General features: G+C 47.5%; 2 protein-coding genes and 1 pseudogene across 2 annotated transcripts in view; 1 reads left to right on the top strand and 2 right to left on the bottom strand.

Annotated features, from left to right (window-relative positions):
- Positions 1-22,613, top strand: part of LOC119433941 (solute carrier family 4 member 11) — an 86,612-nt gene that overhangs the window by 16,627 nt on the left and 47,372 nt on the right. The window lies entirely within an intron of this gene.
- LOC119433412 (ran-binding protein 3-like) overlaps positions 1-22,613 on the bottom strand; it is a 150,768-nt gene that overhangs the window by 91,949 nt on the left and 36,206 nt on the right. The gene's annotated exons all lie outside the window — the stretch shown is intronic.
- Positions 12,228-13,696, bottom strand: LOC119433942 (uncharacterized; annotated as a pseudogene).

Raw genomic sequence — 22,613 nt, 5'->3', positions numbered from 1 at the left:
GCCACCTTGAAATAGTTCGAGAGCACATCGGACGAATTACTCCGCAACGGCCCAACAAGGACGTTGCCATTGAATTGCGTCCGCATTTACTTTACTCGCGCAATGAAGAGCAACAGCAATCCGCCGAGACGCGCATCCAAAGGCAAAACGATGCATCGCGGCCATGACCTATTTTCATCTCCTACAATCACTTCCGGTGTCTGCAGTAAACAAAAGCATGGCCTTCGAGATTGTATTACATTAACCGAGAGGGCCGTTTCCGGGGGTTGCCAGTTCAGTTCTTCACCACGCAGTGATGCCAGATTGCTGTACGGTTCAACTGCGACATAAAAAAAAAAAACGAAAGAAGAAAAAAAAATTTACTGCACCGAATGCGCTCAAATTTTGTCCGCATGCTGTGGGACGGATGCTGTTTAACATGCAACGCGTAATTCAGGCTCGAGAATAGGGTGCCGTGGCCCCTATGTAGTTCATTTCACTTGAAAAAAATGACAAGTCAAAAATATCACGTCGGCGCTTTAAAGAAGTGGTGCAGAAAAAAGATAATTCTGCTAAATTCTATGGCGTTTTCAACGTCGACAAGGGGGAAAGGGGGAGATTAATCAAAACTCAGATACGGCGCAGTTAATTAAAACTCAGATACCGCGCATTCAATCGTCCCATCCATTTCATACTTTTTCAACAGACAGCCAGCGTTGTAAATTGTCTAGTCATTCTTCTCGTGGTTCGCACGCACAGTTAATTCAAGCGCTTCTATGTTGACAGCTGTGAGATAATCCCGTATTTGATGTTTTTTTTTTTTTTTCATTTCGGTGTGAACTTTTCTTTGCGTGTGCCTCCCTGCAACTTGGCGTGTTGTCGTGATCTGTCTGGTTGAGTATAAACTGTTATTCAATAGGAAATGGTTCGATACCTGTTTTTAACCAGCGGTTTTCTCAGCATAGTATAGCCCGATGCTCTGCCCAAAAGGTCACGGAACATTTTTTATGCGAACCCTCCCGACCTTTCTTGACTGTGGCTGTTGGGTTCGACTGGATGAAGCTACTGTCCTGCCAAATGATCATCATCATCATCATCATCATCATCGTCGTCGTCGTCTTATCTTTATGTCCACTGCAGTACGAAGGCCTCTCCCAGCAATCCCTGTCTCACGCTAGTTGATTCCAAGTTGCGCCTGCAAATTTCCCGATTTCAACCCCCCACCTAATTTACTGCCGTCCTCGACTGCGTTTTCCCACGTTCGCGCCCATTCTGTAAATCCAATGGTGCACCGGTTATCTACACCACGGATTACATTGCGTGGGTGTCTAGCTCCATTTTTTGCTCTTAATGTCAGCTAAAATATCGGCTACTCTCATTTGCTTTCTGATCCACACCGCTGTATTCCTGTCTCTTAACGATACACCTAACATTTTTTTTTTCATTCCATCGCTCATCGCGCGGTCATTAACTTGTTTTCGAGCTTCTTTGTCAACCTCTAAGTTTGTGCCCCATATGCTAGTACCGGAAGAATGCAATGGTTGTACAATTTTCTTTTCAACGATAGTGGTGAGCTCCCGGTCATGATTTGGTAATGCTTGCCGTATGCGTTCCAACTCCTATTTATTCTGCTGTAAATTTTCTTCTCACGATCAGGGTCGCCTGTGAGCAAACGGCGTAGAAAAAACATACTCATGCACAGATTCTAGAGGCTGACTGCCGATCATGAATTCTTGTTACCTTGCAAGGCTATTGAACATTACCTTTGTCTAATGCGTATAAATTTTCAGCCATACACTTACACTTTCTTGGCTAAGGCCCTCAATTATTTGTACAAATTTGTCGTCAGCGTTGCCGAGCATGACAATGTCATCTGCAAACTGAAGGTTGTTTGTGCTTCCTGCCTCCATGACTACTGGTACTCTCTACTTAATCAAATACATGTTCATAATCTCTGAAAGCCATATAGACAACTTCGTTTTATTTTGCAGATTTCTCAATTACCTGATTGATCACATGAATGCGATCCATTGTAGAATACCCCTTCCTGAAGCCAACCTGTTGTCTTTGTTGATTGAAGTCATGTGTCACCCTGGTTTTATTAGAAATTACTTTGGTGCATACTTTATACTATATTAAAAGCAAGCCCCCACAACACCCTCCCCGCTTCAACGGGCCTATAATACTTCAACTGTTTAACGTCTGCCTTCTTGTGGATAAGTATAATGTTGGCATTCTCCAGTTCTCTCGTACACTTGATGTCGTGAGGCAGTGAGGCATTGCGTATTAAAGGCCGCAAGCTTTTTAAAGTATATCTCGTCATCTTTGATTAAATCGGCTGTTATTCCACCTTTTCCTGTCGCATTTCCCGGGGGCATGTCTCGCAACGCCCTTCTAATCTCATCGCTATAGTTACACATGACACTTCTGTATCCTGTTCATCCCTACATCCAATCAAGGTTATATGGCTGTACTGTTCTGTACAGGTCTTTATAATAGTCCTCTGTGGTCTTTACTATGTCATCGAAATTGCTGATGACATTACCTTTCTCGTCTTTCGTTGCATATACATCTTGCTATTTCCCATGCCGAAGTTTATTCTGATTTCATTTCTCAGCTATTTCATTTTTCTTTACTGCTTCCTCAGTCATTCCAACGTTATAATTTCGAATATCACTTAATTTCTTGTTGTTTATCAGCTTTGACAGTGCAGGTAATTCGATCTGACCTCTCGAGTTAGACACTTTCGTACTGTGTCGTCTCTTTGTTAGGTCCTCCTTGGGAGAGCTTACCTTGATGCCTTATCTCGATCCCACTTAAAGTGATGCTTCTGAAATCAGCCTAGTTATGGTTTCATTAATTACCTCTACGGTATCTTCATCTTCCCGTTCTAAAGCTACATATTTGTTCAAAGAATCAACCTGAATTCGTCTGCTTTTACCTTTACTGCGTTTAGGTTAGCCACTGCGGAACTCCGCTTAACAGCGTCGTTGCAAAATTCTGCGGAATCAGGCATATATATATATATATATATATATCGTAACATGCCCTAAATGCAAGTTACTGTCGCCTATATTAAGAGGTTGGCCAATGTTCGGAAGATTCGCAAAATTTCATCGGCACTGTAGAGTAAGCTATTATTAGGTGCACATTAATTGAGATGCACTACTCCACTGATATCAACAGCTACTTATTACAAAATTCGAGCTCTGCGGGTAATTTGTTAAGGAGTCAGAATAGAACCCTCCAGTGGCCCCCACTTTTATTACCAGGTTTAACAATCTTGCTATAAATGGCACTTATCCCAATATTTACAGAAAGGAAAGTACCAAAGTTCGAGGCGCGGCAAGTGTTTCTTTTATTTAGTGCACTCAAAACAAATACCCGTAGTCCAATTCGGAAGAAAATCACGCCCCCTTTTTCTCCCCCTGCAAAATTAGCGGCCGATAAACGCGCGACACCGTAGTATTCAGGCCCTGCTGGCAAGCCTCTGTCACGCTGCGGAGAATCAGGTACTGGACTGAAGAAAGCTACTGCTAGGGTGACTACAGTTGGTGCAATCCAATCGATGGTGCAATTATGCAGTCGCACCTGTCTACATTCTCAGCGTGCTCCTCTGCTCCAAAGTCAGTGAAAAATCAGTCGGTCAGTCGAACAGAAAGACGGACTAACAGGGGCAGCGCCGTTTGAAGCGCTTAGCATTCCTTGGGAACTAACCGCGATTTCTTCGCGTCTAGCCGTTTTCGTGGGTCACTTATCCCGAAGATTGTGCAACCATATACTCCGGTAAAAACCGCAGTGGTACGGGTGCTATATAACGGGAGCGTTCTCGCGTTCTTCCCTCATGACAGCTGGCCTCATAAGACGCTGTCGTTGAGACGCTGTCATTGAGACGCGGTCATTGAGACGCTGTCATTGAGACGCTGTCATTGAGACGCTGCGCCTCTGGTCGAAGTCGAAGACGCTGTCGCTGGAGGCGCTGGACCATTGGTCGCAGACGTTGCACGGGATTCCGAACTGGTGCTTGAGGAAGTGGCGCTAGAACACCGTTTGGCTTACAGGTACGTGTAAGCCACGGTGGTAAGGGGAGCGCCATTGACAACGCATAGTGACAAACATAGATTAGTGCCACAAATAACCACCTCCCAAAGCATGCTATGAACGCATTCTTGGATAGCAACCGGGGTTGGTTCATCGTATATTTTTTACAGGGGCAGAGACAACTCTCACGTTTCCATGCAGGAAAGTGCAAGCGACGCACACTCTTTTTTCCCGTCCGAACAAGCGTATCTTATACCATCCGTCTCAACTAATCTTCCAGCCACTTCTTACTTGTCTTTGTTGGCATATTAATGCGGACCCATCTAAGCGCCCTCTTCGCGAGCGCGGTGGTAGCATAAAGTTCATATCCGAATTCTGAGACATGCCGTCGCATCTATGTAGATCGTGGAACAATACACTTCATGCAAAAAGAAAATCTTGAACTCGCTGAGTATGCATGTCGACGCTGAGATCAATGCGTAACGCAAGCAGATGTAGCCGGTTGAAACTTTCTATTTATTTATTTATTTATTTATTTATTTATTTATTTATTTATTTATTTATTATTTATTTATTTATTTATTTATTTATTTATTTATTTATTTATTTATTTATTTATTTATTTATTTATTTATTTATTTATTTATTTATTTATTTATTTATTTATTTATTTATTTATTTATTTATTTATTTATTTATTTATTTATTTATTTATTTATTTATTTATTTATTTGTGCGGAACAAGAGTCAACAAAATGTGATTGGTGCCTGCTTTGCTTGAATTCGGAGCGTCGATGATCAGCCGCAATCATAGCCTATACCTGCCTATCCAGCGGCGACAAAACACCATTTCCGGAACGGAAAAACCACTTTCACCTTCCGCTGCTGCTAAGTATAACTTCCCTGCCTAAACGAATTCACTTCCTCGCTTCTTGTGCGCCTTAGTGTTTGCATGACTTTTTCCGCTATCAAACTCGCTAAATCAGCCGCCAGCAATCCTTGAGGCGCCTGCTCGTGCTTGATTTTTTTTTTTTTTTTTTTTTTTGTGGCTGCTTTAAAGCGAAACTTTGTGTAGCCGGGTCGGATCTTGATGCTGTATTCTGTTGTCCTACTATACCGCGCTCATTCTATTAAAAGAAATCACGTTTATTTAAAGTGAAACAAGAGAGCGAGAGAGACAGAAGATAGGGGAAAGGCAGGGAGGTTAACCAGATGGAAAGATCCGGCTTGCTACCCTGCGCTGGGGAGAGAAGGGAGATAAAGACACACGAAAGTAGAGATAGAGAAAAAAGGGAGCACAGATACACAATTTAGGTCAGTCACGGTCACCGCGTACTGTCACCGCACAGCACTGTAGCACTTGCAGCACTATAAACATATGTTGAGTCTGTAGCCGCTTGTCCGATCTGTTACCCTTAAAAACTGCAACAGTGCCCTCGTCGCCCTCTGCTGCGATGGCTTGTGATGTCGGCATTCCAAAATAAGTGCCTTTGTTAAATGTTTTAGGGGCGAAGCTCCTTATAGCGGCACCCGTTCGTCCCCGTCGTAGTAGGTAGCCACGTCTAGTTTTATGAATTGTTCAATAGATGGCGTTGTGTGTCCATATATGTATGTATACCCATATATATGTATACGTATAGTATAACCGGAAGCCGACTTCCGCTTCCGGTTGCGCTTCCGGTTCCGGAAACCAGCTTCCGGCTTCCGGAGAACGCTTCCGGCGTTTTATGAAAAAAAAAATCCGGAAGTTGTGTCCGTAGCGCGGAATCGAACCAGGGACCCCTCGCTTCCGTACGCGCGGCGCTAGCCACTACGCCACGAATCGCACATAGACACACGCACCACGATGGCAATAAATACCCAACATTAACGAAAGGCCGCGTTTCTAGCGCGTTTCTAACGCGTTTGTGCTAGCGCGTTACGGCCCGTGTAAGAAGCTGGTGTAAGACGCTGTGGCCTCTCCGCCTTACCTTCAACGCGTTTCGAACGCGCTGCCCAAGGCGGTGGCAAGTCAAGTTCAAGTCGAGGAGCGTTTATGAATACGGGGGGTATACTCTCTCAGCAGTCATGTGATGGCGTCGGCAAACGCGGTGCACGTTCCGGCATGTGTAAATGGCTGCGTAAGACGCTGTGGCCGCTCCCCCTTACTAGAGAGTACTGCACGTTTCTAACGCGTTTGTGCTAGCGTCCCCTTAAGCGGGAGATCCAATGATTCCCTCCGGAGCTTCGCCCACTCATCATCATTCACCCCGTGGATATGATGTGATTTTTTGGTCAAGGCGCGCTATCGCTATTGCGAGCGATCGTCTCAGAGACGATTTAAAGTGAACCTTTCTTCATGGAACCGGACGTATTTCGATGCTGTCATAAATTCTGTGGTCGGTGGTTGAACTGTGGAGAGTGCGAGGTAAATAGGGAGAGAGAGAGCGAGAGAGAGAGAGACAGAAGGGGAAAGACAGGGAGGTTAGCCAGAGAGGAACATCCGGTTTGCTACCCTACGCTGGGGAGAGAGGGAGGAGGATTGGAATAGAGGAGTAGGAGGTTATTACTTTAGCTGCAGGAGGACCTAGCTTTCAAAATACTGGCGATATTAGTGCCACCGGCGTGCTACTCATCAAATGCGTTAGACTTTGACCACTTTGCGAATACTACAGAAACTAAATTTGGTGCCGTGCCCCTAGAAACAGTCTGAAGACATACAGTCAAGACTAAACGAGAGGACGGGGTCGAACAGGGGGGCACTGCAGGCTACCCCCTGTCCAATCCACGTCGTCCGGCTATCAGACGGTTCGCCATTCGCTCTCCAGCTCTGAGTCGCCGCGGAATTGGAGGAGGCGCCGAAGCATTTTCCGCCTAAGTGCCGTCTTTTCACGGGAATACGATGTCATTTGCTCTTTAGTGCCAGGCCCCTTCGAGCGTTTAGTCCATCGATAGTAAAATTTCACGGTTTGAAACAAGTTTGGGGCACTACAACAACCAATGATCGATGTCATCATCAAGACCGAGTTCGGAACTGATCCCAAAACGATTTAACGCACTACTTGAACACTACGCGGACTACAGCGCAGGAAATATCCTCCCCCTGTAGCTGCCTCCACGAAGCTGTAGCTAGACATACACCTTACCGCACCGCATGCTGTACCACGCCATGTAACCCAAACAATACCCGCATTAATGTCCAGATTGCAATGCCCCGGCCACGCTCTACCACGCCACTTGGGCGTGCCGGTCAGCTCATGAGCGCCGACCCTACAATCCCACACCCAACCACACAACAGTGGCAAGCCTCGCTGTCTAGCGTCAAGCCCCGGGACCAGCTCGATCTGGCCGTAAGAGCGCGCCGGGCGGCCGCGGCTCATGGGTCCCTGGACTGAGGACTCCGCCCACGCCCAGGGCCCGTCGAAGGACCCTGCGGTTTCCCTTTATTTTAATGACTGTCTTTTTTCTCTCTTATTCTTTTCGGTAGACATGGACGCGAGAATGATGCGTTGACGATGTCGTGTTGAGTTCTACAATACTGCGTGACTCATTGCGCCTCAGAAGTTTCTGTAGAAGTGCTTTGCTTGAATCAGTCTCCCACAGGCGGCGCTGCTTCAAGAGCAGTTGTTGAGGGGCAGGGAGGTGGAGGAATGACGACTGAGAGTGGCTAAAAAGTCTTGTCGATGGCAAAAGTGTATCTGACACACGAAGGGCTGCCCTGAGGCCTTTCCGGTGCAAATGACTCCAGGCCATAGACCAGGATGGTGACATTAAAGGCTGATGAAAAAGCGCGTGGTTCCCAGCCCCTGCCGAGTGCAACTTTTGCCATAGAGGGAAAATGACTACACATCAGAAATTTCCTATCATTTTTCGCATCACAGTGAGGCACGATGCGAAGTTCGAAAAGATGTGGTCCACAGCCTGTCCGCCATGCTGATTACCGCAGTCCATCGCTTGCTCTGAAGTTTATTTGTTGTCCTCCAAGTTTCTACCCTATCAATTAGTTCCGGTAGTGCGAAGCTATTGTACACTTGTCAAGAATAAAGGTAATCTGCCCGGTCATTGCTTGGTAGTGCTTGTCCTATGTGCATTTATAAATTTAATTTTCCTGCATTTTTTTTCTCCATAGTCTGGAATCCCTCCGAGTAACTGGCCTAGATAAACGTATCCTTGCATTTTTTCGACACCACCAACTCAACATTTTTAAACACAACAAATGAGCCTTGACCTTTGCCCCCTTGAAAATGACCTAGAGGCTTAGGCTACTGCCAATCGGGAATTCTTCTCTCGTCAGGCTATCAGACATTATCCTAATATTCTGCATATTATTCTCCAAACTTACTACTAAGGTGTTGTCGCGGCTAGGATCCTCAGTGATTTGTTAAAGCTCATATCCAGCGTTGCTGACAAGGAAACTGTCATCTGCAAACCGCATGTTACTGAGATCTTCCCCGTTGATCCTCACAGCTAATCCTTCCCAGTCCAACAGCTCACATAACACCATATGCTTGCTTCTAAGCATACCGTGAATACCATTACATTTTCCGCTTTCTTTGTGAATGATTAACGCAGTTGTGGAATGTTTCTGGATATTGTTAAGGTATGCATGTATGCTTCCTCTACACTTTCACTACGCCATGCCTTCATGACTGCTGGTACATTTACTGAAAATCGAACATCTTATCGTAACTTGTAAAAGGCATAGAGAGATGTTGTTTATGTTCAGCATATTTCTCAATAACCTGACTAATGACGTCGATTAACGACATGCGTGGATGAGATGGATGTTGTTGATTCTTATCAAGTGTTGACCTGCCTCCAGGGGAAATTACTGTTGGTAATATCTTGTACATTGCAGAAGGCAAACTAATGAACATATGAAGCCATTATTATTATTAACCACAGGATGACTCGTTAGCGTCTCCCTTCTGATGAACTAATATGATTTTGGCATTCCTCCAAGTCTTTCGTGCACTTTAAGTCATAAGCTGCTGCGAAGGAAGCCCCCCCCCCCCCCCCTTCCCCACAAGCTTTTCGCGAACATTATCTCCTCCATGTTTCATCAAATCGACTGTTATTCTACCTCCTGCTACTGGTCAACGCTTGATGCAAAGCCGATCTAGCCTCATCCCTGAAAACACGTTTGTTGTTCTATTATTGACTACTTGTTCAACCAGTCATGGTTACGTGGCTTACGGAGTACTGTATAGTCAACATAAAATAACAGTCAGTCAGTAGAACAATTGCTTTGCTGCCTTTATCATATCGTCTAAATTGCTGATGCCACGGTCCTGCTTAACTTTGACTGCGTACATCTCGTTTCTTGCAACGCAACGCTTCCTTCTTACTGACTTCATGCTGCACCTATTTTCTCGCCTTTTGCACTCTCTCCAACCCCTTTATCCCCCACCCCAGTGTAGGGTAACAAACCGGAAACTCACTTCTGGTAAACCTCCCTGCCTTTCCTCTCTGGCTTGCTCTCTCTCTCTCTCTCTTTCTACTTTACGGCTTCCTTATTATTTAACTGTTGCAATTTTGAATGTCCCTTACATTTTTCTTGTTGACCAGCTTTGACATTTTAGCGATTTTGATCTGATTTATGGAGTTAAACACCTTCGTGCTCTGACATTCCTCGCTAATTACTTCGCCAATTCTTCCAAAATCCTAGTGTGATGACGCAACATGAGTTGACCCCCATCAAAACAACGATATTTTTTGCGACAGCAATTATATGGACACTCCAGGCGCATTTCTGCCGTCGGCATCGGCATGGTGTTCCGTATATATAAAGTCCAAGGGCGTAACAACGTCGCCGCGCGCCGTATACTTTATGCGCGAGTGAAACGGTAAGAGGGGAGCCGACGATCGCTGCTTGATCTCGCGCGCGCAAAAGGGGGGAAACGGGGAAGAAGCGCGCCGTCTTCCGTCACGCGCAAGCCACCGGGGGAAGGGGAGAGAGGTGGGGCGGCGTTGTATTCCGGCAGCAACGGCGTATTATCTTGAAAGCGATCTGCGTTGGGGCGGAGTCTAGGTGCGCCGACGGCTCATACCTTTGTGCGTGCTCCGTTCGCATCGCTCAATTTACGTTGAAGCAATAGACAGCCTGAAGGTCACTTCACTCGCAGCTTCTGCCTCGCTTCCTCACCCCAGCGTTTTGACAGCGAGTGTCCGCGGTCATCGTGTGTGATGTGTTCATGTTTCCTTGTGCACACTGACACCCTGCTTGTTAATTTAGTTAGTAAGCGAATGTTTGCAAGTTTATACAGCTGATAAAACTACTATCCTTACTAATTTGCTATCGCAATCCATACTTCGCCTTGCGAAATTGCGCCTTTCTTTCTTTCGAAGCTATAGTGACAGAGAACAAACACATACACGTCAAAGTTTTAAAGAGATAATAAAAGAAATATTACGGTAAGCTATATTTCTGAATTAGCCACGAGTTAACCAAGAATGACACAAGTATAATACGCTTGTGGCAACGCCACTTAGAACTTTACCGACCGGCTGCTCCTGACGTCACTGATTTTGTTATTGTCCACCTGTCGATAATTAATTGCTTACGAATGAAACGAATTCCGAGGCATTCAAAAGGTAACATATTGAATTGAAGCATTTATTGTACAAGGAAAGGGTTGGGCAAACAGGTGGGTGGGACCCCTAGTCCAGGGCTCCACATTCCTGGACTAGGGGCCCACATGGTCGAGGAGCACCACGTAATTGCCACCTCTTTTTTTTTCTCGCTGGCGAGTAAAGTCTCGCAATGCACCGTTATGAATTTTTGCGCCGGAATGTGAGGCGTATTAATTTTAGGTGGCCTGAATTCGCATTTCCCCGTAATGTGGGCCAGAGTTGGCTGGCCTCCGCACCACGGGAAAGTGCCCACGTATGCGCTAGGGTGGGTGGCATGTTTTAACCGTAGGTGCGGGTATGTGTTTGTCTACACGCGGCGCAACTCATACGCGTCCCTTACACCTAGCTGAGGCTATGGCGGGGGGGTAGCGCTGTCTTTCGCAACGCTGGTGTTCTAGGACATCCCGGGGCGTGTGGAGCGCCTGGGTTGAGATGAGGTGTCTGGACGGGGTACACTCGCTCGTTGAGTAATAGCTTGAGCTGCATTATCTGCTAAGTCGTTACCCGTGGCTGCGATGTGTCCAGGGCACCATATGATTCGGTCTTCCTGGTTTTGCGCTGCACCTTAGAGGCGGGCGACACACGCAGGAACGCGGTCACTAGTGAAATAGCTGCACGCTATTTGAGAGTCCGTCAGGGTAAAAGATCCTTGTTTCATGGCTTCTTTGGTTTTGACTGTGAGGGCGACCGCTTGGGCTACCTTCGTGTTTGCTGAGGTGTAGGTGAATATACCTGGCCTGCGGGCCGAGCCAACGACAGCCAGCGAAAAGCCGTGTGTGTCACAGAGGGCTGCGTCCGTGCAAAGTGTGTCTGGGTCCGTTCCGTGTACTGCTTTGTGAGCCGCTTGGCTCTGGCGTCGCGACGCGGTCGGTGGTATATGGGATTCATGTTTTATTGCGATGGCAATTATATGGACACTCAAAGCAGATTTCTGCCGTCGCCGTCGCCGTGAGGCTCCGTATGACGTGAAACGGCAATGAAATCCTCGCCGCGCGCCGTATGCTTGATGTGCGAGTGAAAGCGCGCGAGGGACGCGCGCTATCACGCGGAGCGAACGCACGGCGGAGAGTAAACGCGCGTTCTGTGCCGTGCCCCCTGAAGGACTGCAGAATTAATTAAGGGGAGATGCTCCTCAGAAACATTTCTTTTTAAGTAATGATGCTGGGCGAATGAAAATTCTACCACTTATAGAGCTTGATCTCTTCATTCGAAATCTACTTTTAGTTTTAGGATATTTCGATGCTTTCATGTCCTAAGTGCCGTGCATATGTGAGAAGCAGTGCATATTTGTGCAGCTGCTGGACTTAGCTGTTAGCACGATAGAGCAGTGCAAAATTATTTTTCTTGTCCCTAACACTCCACTGAGTGCTAATAAGCAAGATAAGAGAATTTTAAGAGACTTTCGTATCTGGTGCTTCATATTCAGTGGCTGGAGCCCGAGTACATCAAAAATTTTCATCCTTAAAAAAATAAATTGATTGCATTAAATCCTAGAGAAGTGCATTCTACATATCCTAAAAATTACGCCCATCTAATGTGGTCTTGATTGGACCACAATAAGTACATAAAATATTGTGCACAAAAGCCTTGTTTGGCCCAAAATATGAAGTTGAGAAAAATGCGATTGAAAGTTATAAAAGTTGTTTACTTCTGTTGTAGAAGTGGTATCTATATGAATATTGCACACAATGTAGGCCAGGGTATCCAGATTTAATCCAGAACATTAGAATTCACCCGCACCGTATGTTGTTCGCTCAGAGTCTTTGTGAGCAGCGTGCTCCAGACGAGCCTCCTTGGCTAGACGGCGACGGCGAAACCTTGCCTCTGGTGTCTGCTTCGTCGACATGCTCGAAATCCTTCTCTTGTCACAGTCTTTGCTCAGCGCAACGAGTTCCTTTGAGGGAAGCACTCCTAGTTCCTGCAGAACTTGTTCGTAGCATTTGTGACCTTGGTTAAACCACAGGACAGCGAGTGCTGTTGCCATCCCCACGACTGTGCGCGAGGCAAACCTCGTCTTGGGGCACCACAGCCAAATCTTACTGTTCAATGATTCGGCTCCATTTTGAGTTTTCCCCTTGGCGCAGCGAGTGAGTAGCTGTTTCTCCGTCAGCCTTTTGTATGTGGGCAGCATTGTCTTGGCCTGGCTGCTTGTGAGAATAGGGGTGTGTGCTGGGGCTGCCTGACCCAACGCTTCTGCCCGCTTGAACTTGCACCAGGAGTCCTTTCCATCCGGACAAAACTTATGGTTCTGGGCTGTATCTGTTGAGCATGAATGGAAAAAATGATGCCCAGATTGCACAATACATTCCATGTACACTTCCTCTGTTGGCAGTGATGGCTACTTGAAAGTAGCTCCGCAGCTTCAGAATTACTGCATCTGTAAGCTTCTCCCCTCGCGGCATTTTGAGTTTCCGCAGGGCAGTCCCAAGCCGCTTAGCTACGTGGTTGGTGCAGTCTTCTTTTGTGATGGGCACACTTCCATACACGTTTGCCGCTGACACAGCTGTATAAGCCTTGCTGTCGCTGAGAAAGGTTGTAAACCTCAGCGGAGTACTGTAGGACTCGGTCCTCTTCCATATTCTCTCAGCAGCATTAGTCTCCATGGCGTGTGTTGAGCAATCTACATTTTTTTCGCACACTGGCATATGAAAAGCTTGCCATATTTCTTCCTCCTCTTCGCTTTCAAATGGCTTGCGTGTACTGCAACTCTGGCAGTAGTTGGACAAAACTTCAAAGTCTAGGCAAAGCCCCGTTTCCACAGAAATGGCTGTGCCTATGCCATTATGGCTCTTGTGGCCTCGTTTCTGCCAAGTGCCATCAAACATATCAGCTACATTGGCAGATCCCGCTTCCTGTGCTGTTACTTTCCGAGCCAACTTCAGGTTTTCAGCCACTGCTTTCGTAGCAGCGAGGTGTACTTTTTTTGTTATGGCGGTGAATGACTTATGGTGCATCGGTTTTGGCAAACCAAGAACTGCACAAAATCTGACAAGTTGATTGTGTCCAGCTCCGATTGCACGCGCCGCAACCACTGCCTTGATGTTCACGGCAAAACTCTCTCTTGGCCTGACTGAAGGGTCGCTCCGCCGTTAGCGTCGTCTGCCGGAGCTGCACGTCGCGACGAATACGTCGACGAGACAATGGACGTGAAACACGCAGCATTGCTGCAACGCAACTCCAAAAATGACGCGAGTCCTTTCCGCTTTTCGGGTAACTCGCGGATGGAGAGTTCGCATGCCGGACATGCCGCGGCACTCACCAGTAAGTTGACGATGCCGATCTCGCAGATAAAGGTGCTCGCCATCTCCTCGCCGCTCCTATCTTCATTCTCGAAGATCTTTAGCTTTTTCTGCGATGTGCTGACGAATTCGTCTACGCTATCGATGAATCTTGATCGCCGGGCCGGCTCCGAGCCGTCGAAAGCGGCGTCGTCACCGAGGTTAGGCTTTGCTACCGCGGACGTCTCCGTTGCAAGCCGCTTGACCTTGCGGCGGGTTCCTTTGAACTTGTGCTTTGTCCGATACTTTCGAGATCGAAAATCGCGTTTCTTCTCAGCATCCATCAAAATGAGGAGCAGAAAAATGCGTGAGAGCCTGGGAACACGTTGAGACAGCTGTGCGTCACAAGAAGAGCAGACGAGTTGCAGACGACCTGTAGTCGTGTTGCGCACTGGCAGCCAATGGCGTGGCCGGAATCGCACCACGTGATTTAAAGATTCACTGAAAGCACTTGGATATTTCATTTCATTGGCGGAGAAATGGTGTTTTTAACACGAAAGTGTTTTATGCCGGGGTCCACCAAGACTTCACTGACGTATTTCCGTCACGGAAATACGTCATAGAACATAATACAAAGAAAGAAACCAGAAGAAAAAGTTCCACAAACATGCAAAATTTGGAAATCGAACCCACGACCTCTCGGTCCGCGACGATAGATCGCCGAGCGTTTAACCCATTGCGCCACAAACGCATTTGCAGGGAGCTACACAGACGCGCCTTATATATCTAACACTCCTCCGTGTACCCGCGCTCTTGCTCGGGGCGGTGCCGCCGCCTACGAGCAGAAAAGAGAAGTACTGCATTATGACACTAACGCGCACCGACAGTGAACGCTTCGGTGGTCTCAGCACTACGACGCCTCGATGCCAGCATTCGAAGGGACGCTGGCATCAAGAAGCACTACCAACGCCACCTAGGTGGCGTTCACAGCGGAGCGTGGCCTCCGCAATTAGCTCTGAAAATGTTTCTGAAGTTGATCGCGGAGGCTGCAATTACGACGCGCTGTACGCGCTGATTTGACTCGGTGACGATTCAGTTACGTGCTTTGTCTTGCGCGTTGTATTAGTGTGTCAGTTACGTGCTTCGTCTTTCGCGTTGTGCTAGCGTGTGCAGCGTAGTGCAGCTTCCATATGCACGACGGTTGCTCATGGTCATCGACGTTGGTAGTCGTGATGGAGGAGACGTGCCACCAGGCGTCAGCGTGGGTGCATCAACGCCTAAGGGCGCTTTAGCCACAAAACACCAATAGACATTATATATCAATGTGCAATAAACATTACACTACTTCTGTGAAGACACGTTTCACTTTCGTGTTCTATACCGATTCCTATATAAGAGGGATCAACCACATTTTTTTAATTATTAATAGGCAGTTTTAGTATTGCGGAAATGGCACCACGCTAAACGCAATAAAATAGCGGTGTCAGACTGCGCATGCTCAGAACGCTATTTAAGTTTTGCGGGTAGCGTGCGTCCGCTATTTTTCAAATATAGCAGAGACGCTAAACGCTCGCGAAGTTTTTAGCGTTGCAAACATGGTGGCACCCTCGGCCAGAGCGCTTGACATACAGGCTCGCTTCAAGGCTTGGCGTGGATCCACACGGCTAGTTTGGTTGTCGAGCTGCTCAGTTTGCTGCTTTGACTACTCGCAGCTAGATGGTTTTGCGCTTAGCGGCGCATCGTTGTCTTACGCTATACTAAAACTCTATCGAACAGCGTTCCGCAAAGATTTAGCGTGCGTAACACGCTAACGCTAACGCAAGCATTTTCCGCAATACTAAAAGTCTCTATTATTACTTCCCGGGGACATTGTGATGCGGCAAAGCTAACCTTGGAGAGAAAAAGCTTAGGCCTACCACCTTGCACGAGCCCAATGGCGTGCGACACCGCGGTTTGACGCATCGCGCGCTTGAAAATGCGTCATATCTGTGCCTTTTCTTGCCACCTCGAGTGCTTTAACCGAGTTTATTATACTTTTCCCGATCATTTCTGGCTCTGATTTCTTCATATGTGAAAGAGGAGAGATCAATGTTGCTGAATCAACTAAAAACACAAAACCTATTTCTTTAATGAAAATCGCCGTTTTTTTTACCCGCCTCTCCCCTATAAGCGCCTCTTTCCGCCTTTACTATCAACATATAAATATAGAGCAAACGCGACTTCTTCCATCGCGCGAAAGGCCGTGGGGGGACGGGAAAGAGGGATGAGAGGCGACGTTTAGCTGCGGCACCAAATGCGTATTTATATAAAAACGTTGTGAGGCGAGAAGGTGGTAAAGACTTCGGACGCTGCTCGACGAGTGTCCCGTTCTGATCTCGTCGAAAACCTCCGAGCCGCCCCCAGAGGCACCGGCAACAGTCACCATGTTGGTGACAACAGTCACCACGTCGGTGACAACAGTCACCACGTCGGTGACAACAGTCACCAACGCCGCGGGCACAACGCCGACGGCGTCGACAACAGTTCTGCGCGTTGTTTGTGCTGCTGCATGTCCAAGTTTATACAGCTGATAAAACTACTATCCTTATACCGTATAGCTCTCGACTAATTTTCTACCTCAATTGATCCTTCGCCTTACGGGTGAAACTGCGAATTTTTTTATCTATAGGCTTAGTGTGGATTTGGGTAAAAATATTGGGGGAGAGGGATACGAGTTCCTCGTCATTGTATTGCGGCCGCATGGGATACCCTAAGCCACGTGGGATATCCCTACCCATGGGTGTCAGACAGTCTTTCTCGTTGCGAGATGAGGACCGCGGCCCTCAGCTCCCCAAAGGTACTGTAGATCTCTAAGGCTAGAAGCTGATCCGTGGGTGTTTCTGTTGGTAGTCCGAGGGCAGCCTTGTAGGCGGCACGGAGGAGCGCATCGTCTTGTTCGACCTCGGCCTTACTGAGTTCTAGGTGGGTGAGACCAGCTAATTACAAAGGCACGGGTTAGGCGGAGGTTTTCCGTCTCTCCATATCCTTTGCTATGGTAGATTATTCTGTGTACCATGCGCGCAATTAGCAACATATATAACATATGTACTCAGCGTAGCAACGTTTGCGGACTCTTTCCGCGCAAAAGAAAAGAAAGAAAGAGCGTATATACCCGAAAGTAACGTGACGTCAGACTGAAGTAATCAGAGCTACGAGATCTTATTGTGCAGGTTTGTCTGTTATTTACTCCGCTAACTACCAACTTTCTTTTTTATTTCATTTAAAGGAATGGGAATTGGGACCTGAAATAGTTCATTATCCATTTTCATCAATGGTGTAGCCGGAAATGTTTCGCGGGGGAGGGGGGTACACCCACTTTACCGGATTATGAGAGGGGGAGGAAGGGGTGAGAGGGGCTAAGAAGGCCGTATACTAACACTAAAATTTCTGGAGGTGGGGGGGGGGGGGGAGGCACGTGCTCGGTGTGTCACCTCTCACTATGCCCCTGGCTATCATTATTCAAGCATCATATTTGTACCGTGTGCCTAGTAATATCTGCTTCATATGTACTATATTTTTGCATCGTTCCGTCGGGGTGGTGAGACCTGCTCAAGCTGCGCCATGATTTTTTTCCCTGACCAATTCTCTCAAATCAATGACGTTGACGTAAATAAAAAAACATTGCCACTATCAAATAGTAATCGACCGGTTGAACTTGATTTAGTCTTTCTTTGTAGCTCGACTGCACCCGAGGAGCCCATAATTACGCTGCTCTCTCTCAACGCCTTCCTCTCGGTTCGCTCGTTTGCATCGTGCAACTGTCGCCTCAATTATTAAATGCGAAGCATTTCTTGGCGAACATTTGCTACTTTGACAGTATCTATCTATCTAGCCGCCTACGACTTTGTGCTCTCATGGTCATTTCGTTAACTTAGTATGTACCAAAATTTACATACTATGGCAAGAGTATATGACGATCATAAATGATATGTCATGACACGAATGTCATGACATGCGTGTCATGTAGGTCGTGAAAGAGCCGCCTACGTCTTGGTGCTCTCATGGTCGTTTCGTTAGCTTAGTAGGCTCCCTGCACACTGCTTCGCATAACATCGATTCCCACAGGGCGTGGGATCTGCCGGCTTTTTTTCTCATCGGCGTCGGCCTCGGCGCGTAACTTCGACGGGACGAAAACACCTGGCCACTGGGACCGTTCCCCTTCCTTTCCTCTCAAATGGCACTCCATATAAATTAATCCGTAGTCGCGGTCCGTGGAAGCGCTACTATTCTACGGCACCTGCCTTGTGCATTCTGTTGCCGGACTCTTTCGATGATCGGGGCCAAACGAATAAAGGAAAACGAAATTGAACGGGTCCTCTATCTCTCGAGAGTTTACCCGATGAAAGACACGTTAAGTGCACCGGAAGAAGTACTAGCAACAGCTGGAAACCTGCTAAAAGAAGGAATAAAAAAGAGACCCAATGCCCAGCCAGAGCAATTTCCTTCTTCCCCCCACCTTCTTTCATTATTGCGTCCTATACTAAAGGGGCTGGGGAGAGGGTGAGAGTGAGGGTGAGAGGGAATTGAGAGCGGAGAGGGTGAACAAGGTGTTCGGCTGAAGGTGAGAGAAGGAGTTGAGGTTGAGAAAGGAGCCCTTCTCACAGACGCCCTAAAGAGCCAGGAGCAGAAAGGGTCGCCTTCGGCGAGCCTGAGCCACTCCCTTTCTGCTCCTGGCTCTTAAGGGCGTCTGTGAGAAGTGCTCCTTTCTCAACCTCAACTCCTTCTCTCACCTTCAGCCGAACACCTTATTCACCCTCCCCGCTCTAAATTAGCGAGGGGGTGTCCGCAAAGACTTTTACACCCTTCCTCACTTTCTTTCCCACCCTACTCGTCCGCGGGCCACCGGCCCTTCTGTACTCAACGTTACTCTTTGCTCCTCGCTGTCCTCTCACCCGCCATCTTCAATCCCCTTTACTCTCCGCTACCTAGCGTATACCGCACCGCAACGCCCCTCTCCCTGTCAACTCCTCCACCCTTCTACGCTCCCCTTAAGAGGAAGAAAGAGAAGCCAGACTCCCTCCTCCCTCGGAACACCCTTTTTATTCCTTTTCTGCTCCCTTCGCGTCGGGACGGGCGTCCGCAAAGGGATCAATGCCTGGTTGGAAGAGGCTCCGTTATCGACGCTGCCGCCGAGGAGAGATCGATCGCTGCCGAACCAAGAACGAGCGATGGTGGAAGCGAGTAAAGGGTGGAAGGGGAGAGGGGGGGGGAGGGCTGCAGCACCAAATGAAAGGTCGAGCACGGAGGCCTGCTGCCCGCCTGTGTTGCCGCTGTGCAGACAACGCTGTCGCCGCTGCTGCGCCCTCGCCACCGCCGCCTTCCTCCTCAAAGCCGAGAGCGCTGGTTCCTCGTATCTCCCCCCCCCCCTTTTTTTTTTCTTCTTTCTTTCTTCCGTTTGCCTTCCCTTTTTTTTTGTGCGGGTCGTCCCAAATAGCGCGCGGCGCATACTGTGAGCACAACTCGCTAATGCGACACTCCGGTAAATGCGGCGCTCCGGGCACCCGCTTTGCGAGCGCCCGCTCGACGCCAACCAGCGCGGTGGATCGCCCGGTTGGCCGCTGTTGTTGTCGTTCGACTGCCGGCTGTCCGGTGCGCGAGGTCGCGGCGGCGGCGGCGTCGATTCCACCATTGCGGCTCGCGTAATTACGTGCACACGCTTTTTCTTTCTTTCATTTTTTTCTTCTTTCTTTTTACGTTGCAGTTGCGTCGCCTTGGTCTCCTGCTGTATCTTTTTTTTTCTCTTTTTTCTTTTTCATTGCTTTGTGCCTTCGTGGTGGCTAAGCGGCTGTGGCATTCTGCTGCTCAGAACGAGGTCGCGGGTGCGATTCCAGACCAGAATGACCGTTTTCCGGCAGAATGCGGTCACGATACTCTGGCTTAAGTGCACGTAATCAGCTTTGAGTGCACGGCCTGTCTAAATTAACTCTAAGCGGTACGCCAATGCACCCGTTATAGACCACATGTTTTGCTTCAGGACGTAAAACTCAATCAATCAATCAATCAAATCAATGAGTTACATCTGCATTACATTTATCCATATTTACTTTCCATTCCAGTTAATTCTTTGAAGCTGTCGCGTGTTTTCTGTATCATGTTGTATTAGGTTATCTAACCCACACCAGCCTATTCGTTGTAACACCATTTGTGCATAATGTATATAAGATGTCGCACAGATGAATTTGTGTTACGAGACTTGCTGTAAATATTGATGCAAACTACTTTATTATTTTAGTGAAATTTATAAGCCCGAAGGAAAGTGTACAATTTAGATAAAGACGCACAAGACTGTTTGATTCCGAAAGCAGACTAGACACATGCTGCGGATACATGCTTAGAAATCAGAGGACACCGCTTGGAAGTTTGAATCTCTCAAAGATTTTAAAAAAATTTCAATCATTCAACTCCCATTTAGCCGGTATAATGGGAGTTGAATGAATAAATTTTTTTTATCTTATCTGTCACAGCCTATACGACGACAACATCACCATGTGGGTAACGCAGGGATGCGACAGCCAAGTGGAACAAACTCTACAGAGAGCCATCGACACGGTTCAAAGTTTCTTAGAGGGCACGGGCCTTACCTGCTCCGCTGAGAAATCGGAGCTACTAGTCTATCAACCTACTCGCCGAGGTCGCAAACCCAAAGACGGCGAACACAACGGAAGGAACGCGGAGGGAGAGATACTGCTCACGACCTCGGAAGGCCAGTGTCATTCCCAAAGTAGAGAGCGTATACGAGTTTTAGGCTTGCATCTCGCAGCCAACGGGAACAGCGGTGAAACCATTCGCAAGTTGGAAAACGCGGTAGATCAGACTATCAGACTGCTGAAACGCATTACAAGCAGACACAGCGGTATGAAAGAAGGCAACACAATTCGGCTCGTGCCAGCCTTCGTCCTCAGTAGAATCACGTACGTTGCCTATTACCTAAAGTGGCAGTGGCAAGCGAAATTAGAACGCTTGATCAGGAAAGTGTATAAGCGAGCCTTAGGGTTACCAAGGAACACGAGCACAGGTAAGTTGTTAGAACTAGGGTTGCACACCACACACGACGAATTAATAGAAGCGCACGACATAGCTCAATGCGAAAGACTTTCAAGGACGAAAACGGATAGGTGCATCCTCGAAAAACTAGGCATAATTTATCGCACGCAGCATGGAGAAAAGGCAGACGTACCTGCGACGGTGATAGAATAGTAGTTCCGCCGTTACCCAAAAACATGCATCCGGAACATCACGTCAATAGAAGAAACAAGAGAGCGCAAGACCTGCATAGGAAATTCGGCAACTGCAAAGAAGCGGTCTTCGTGGACGCGGCCCGATATGCGCGCAGGCGCGGCTACGTGGCCGCGGCAGTCGATTGCGAATGCAAATGCAAGACGAGCGTTACGGTGCAAACCCCACATGTCGAGACAGCCGAGGAGGTGGCCATTGCCCTCGCAATGGCCACCACCGAGGCCGAAATGGTCATCAGCGACTCGCAAACAGCGATACGTAACTATGCTAACGGCCGGGTCTCCCGATAAGCGCGGCGAATACGAAGGAATAACGAGGGCAAACGAATATTAAGTAATTCTAAGGAATTCTTTGCGATTACTAAGGAATAACGAGCGCGGCCGAAGCCTAGGCCGGGGCTAAGGCCCGCCCCGAATTAACTTCGCAGGACCCTCAATAAAGTTGTTCCATCAATCAATTCCACTCCCATCTGCGAGCGATATTGCGAGTCCCCTTGTAGTATTTAACAAAAAAGTAAGAAGAAAAAAAAAACGAGCAGAATCACCTTACGACGAATGTCGACCTTAATATGGTTAGCAGTGAAACAATGACTCACCATATTTACGCTGCAGTGATGCGTATGAGACGCGTATGTAATCGGGCTCCTCCCGCGTCTCTCTTCGGAGGCCTGCGTCATCTGGTGGCGCCGCCCCGAAGTCCGCGCGTGGCGCGTGTGTGAATATGTATTCAGACAAGATTCCTTTGAATATACTAGTATTTAACGCGGGTTTGAATCCGCCGAGTACTGGAGACCCAAGTTGTCGTCAAAGAGGCTCTTTGAAGAGCAGTGCATCCCCAGTTGCATGCGTGCCCACCGACCCAAGTTGGTTAGGTGGTTTGTTTCCAACCGCGTTTTCTCAGCACAGCAGCCCAACGTTGCAGTCATATCAACCATAGACTACCCGGCGACCCAAGTTGGCGGGAAAACGGTTAAGCAGAAAGCAGAAATATAGGCACAAAGAAGTGCGTGAATTTCGCCAAATAATGCTAATCGCATTAAGCTAACATGGGGAACCTACCAAAACGATACACGACAATCCACATCAAGAAAACGCATATCAGTTGGCCCGGAGGCTTGCTAAAGCATCGGTGCTTGTTAATAATATAACCTGTTTGCTGGCAAACATTTCTTCTGGATTTTTCTTTACCAGTTGTCTTGAAGGATTTTTTTTTCAGAACATTGCAACGGTTGTAACATTTTCTTTTCTTTCTGCACGCATTATCGTTGGCGGTAGACATAAGCAAATAAGTGATGATCACTTTTAACATAATTTATAATTAAAACCTTAATTAATAAAATGGTTCAGCATGCATCTCGAAATTGCCAATTAAAAAAAAGCTGGTCCAGTCCATGCCATAAAATGTCCATACGCTTAAGAACTCTGAAGGGTACAAATGTAAATCAGTTTAGAGTGTACTATAACACGAGTAAGACACTTTTGGCTTTTA

This window comes from Dermacentor silvarum, chromosome 11 (assembly GCF_013339745.2).
Source record: "Dermacentor silvarum isolate Dsil-2018 chromosome 11, BIME_Dsil_1.4, whole genome shotgun sequence".
Classification (NCBI taxonomy): Eukaryota; Metazoa; Arthropoda; class Arachnida; order Ixodida; family Ixodidae; genus Dermacentor; species Dermacentor silvarum.
Note: the sequence above shows the minus strand (reverse complement) of the source record. Positions and strands in the feature narration are given on the sequence as shown.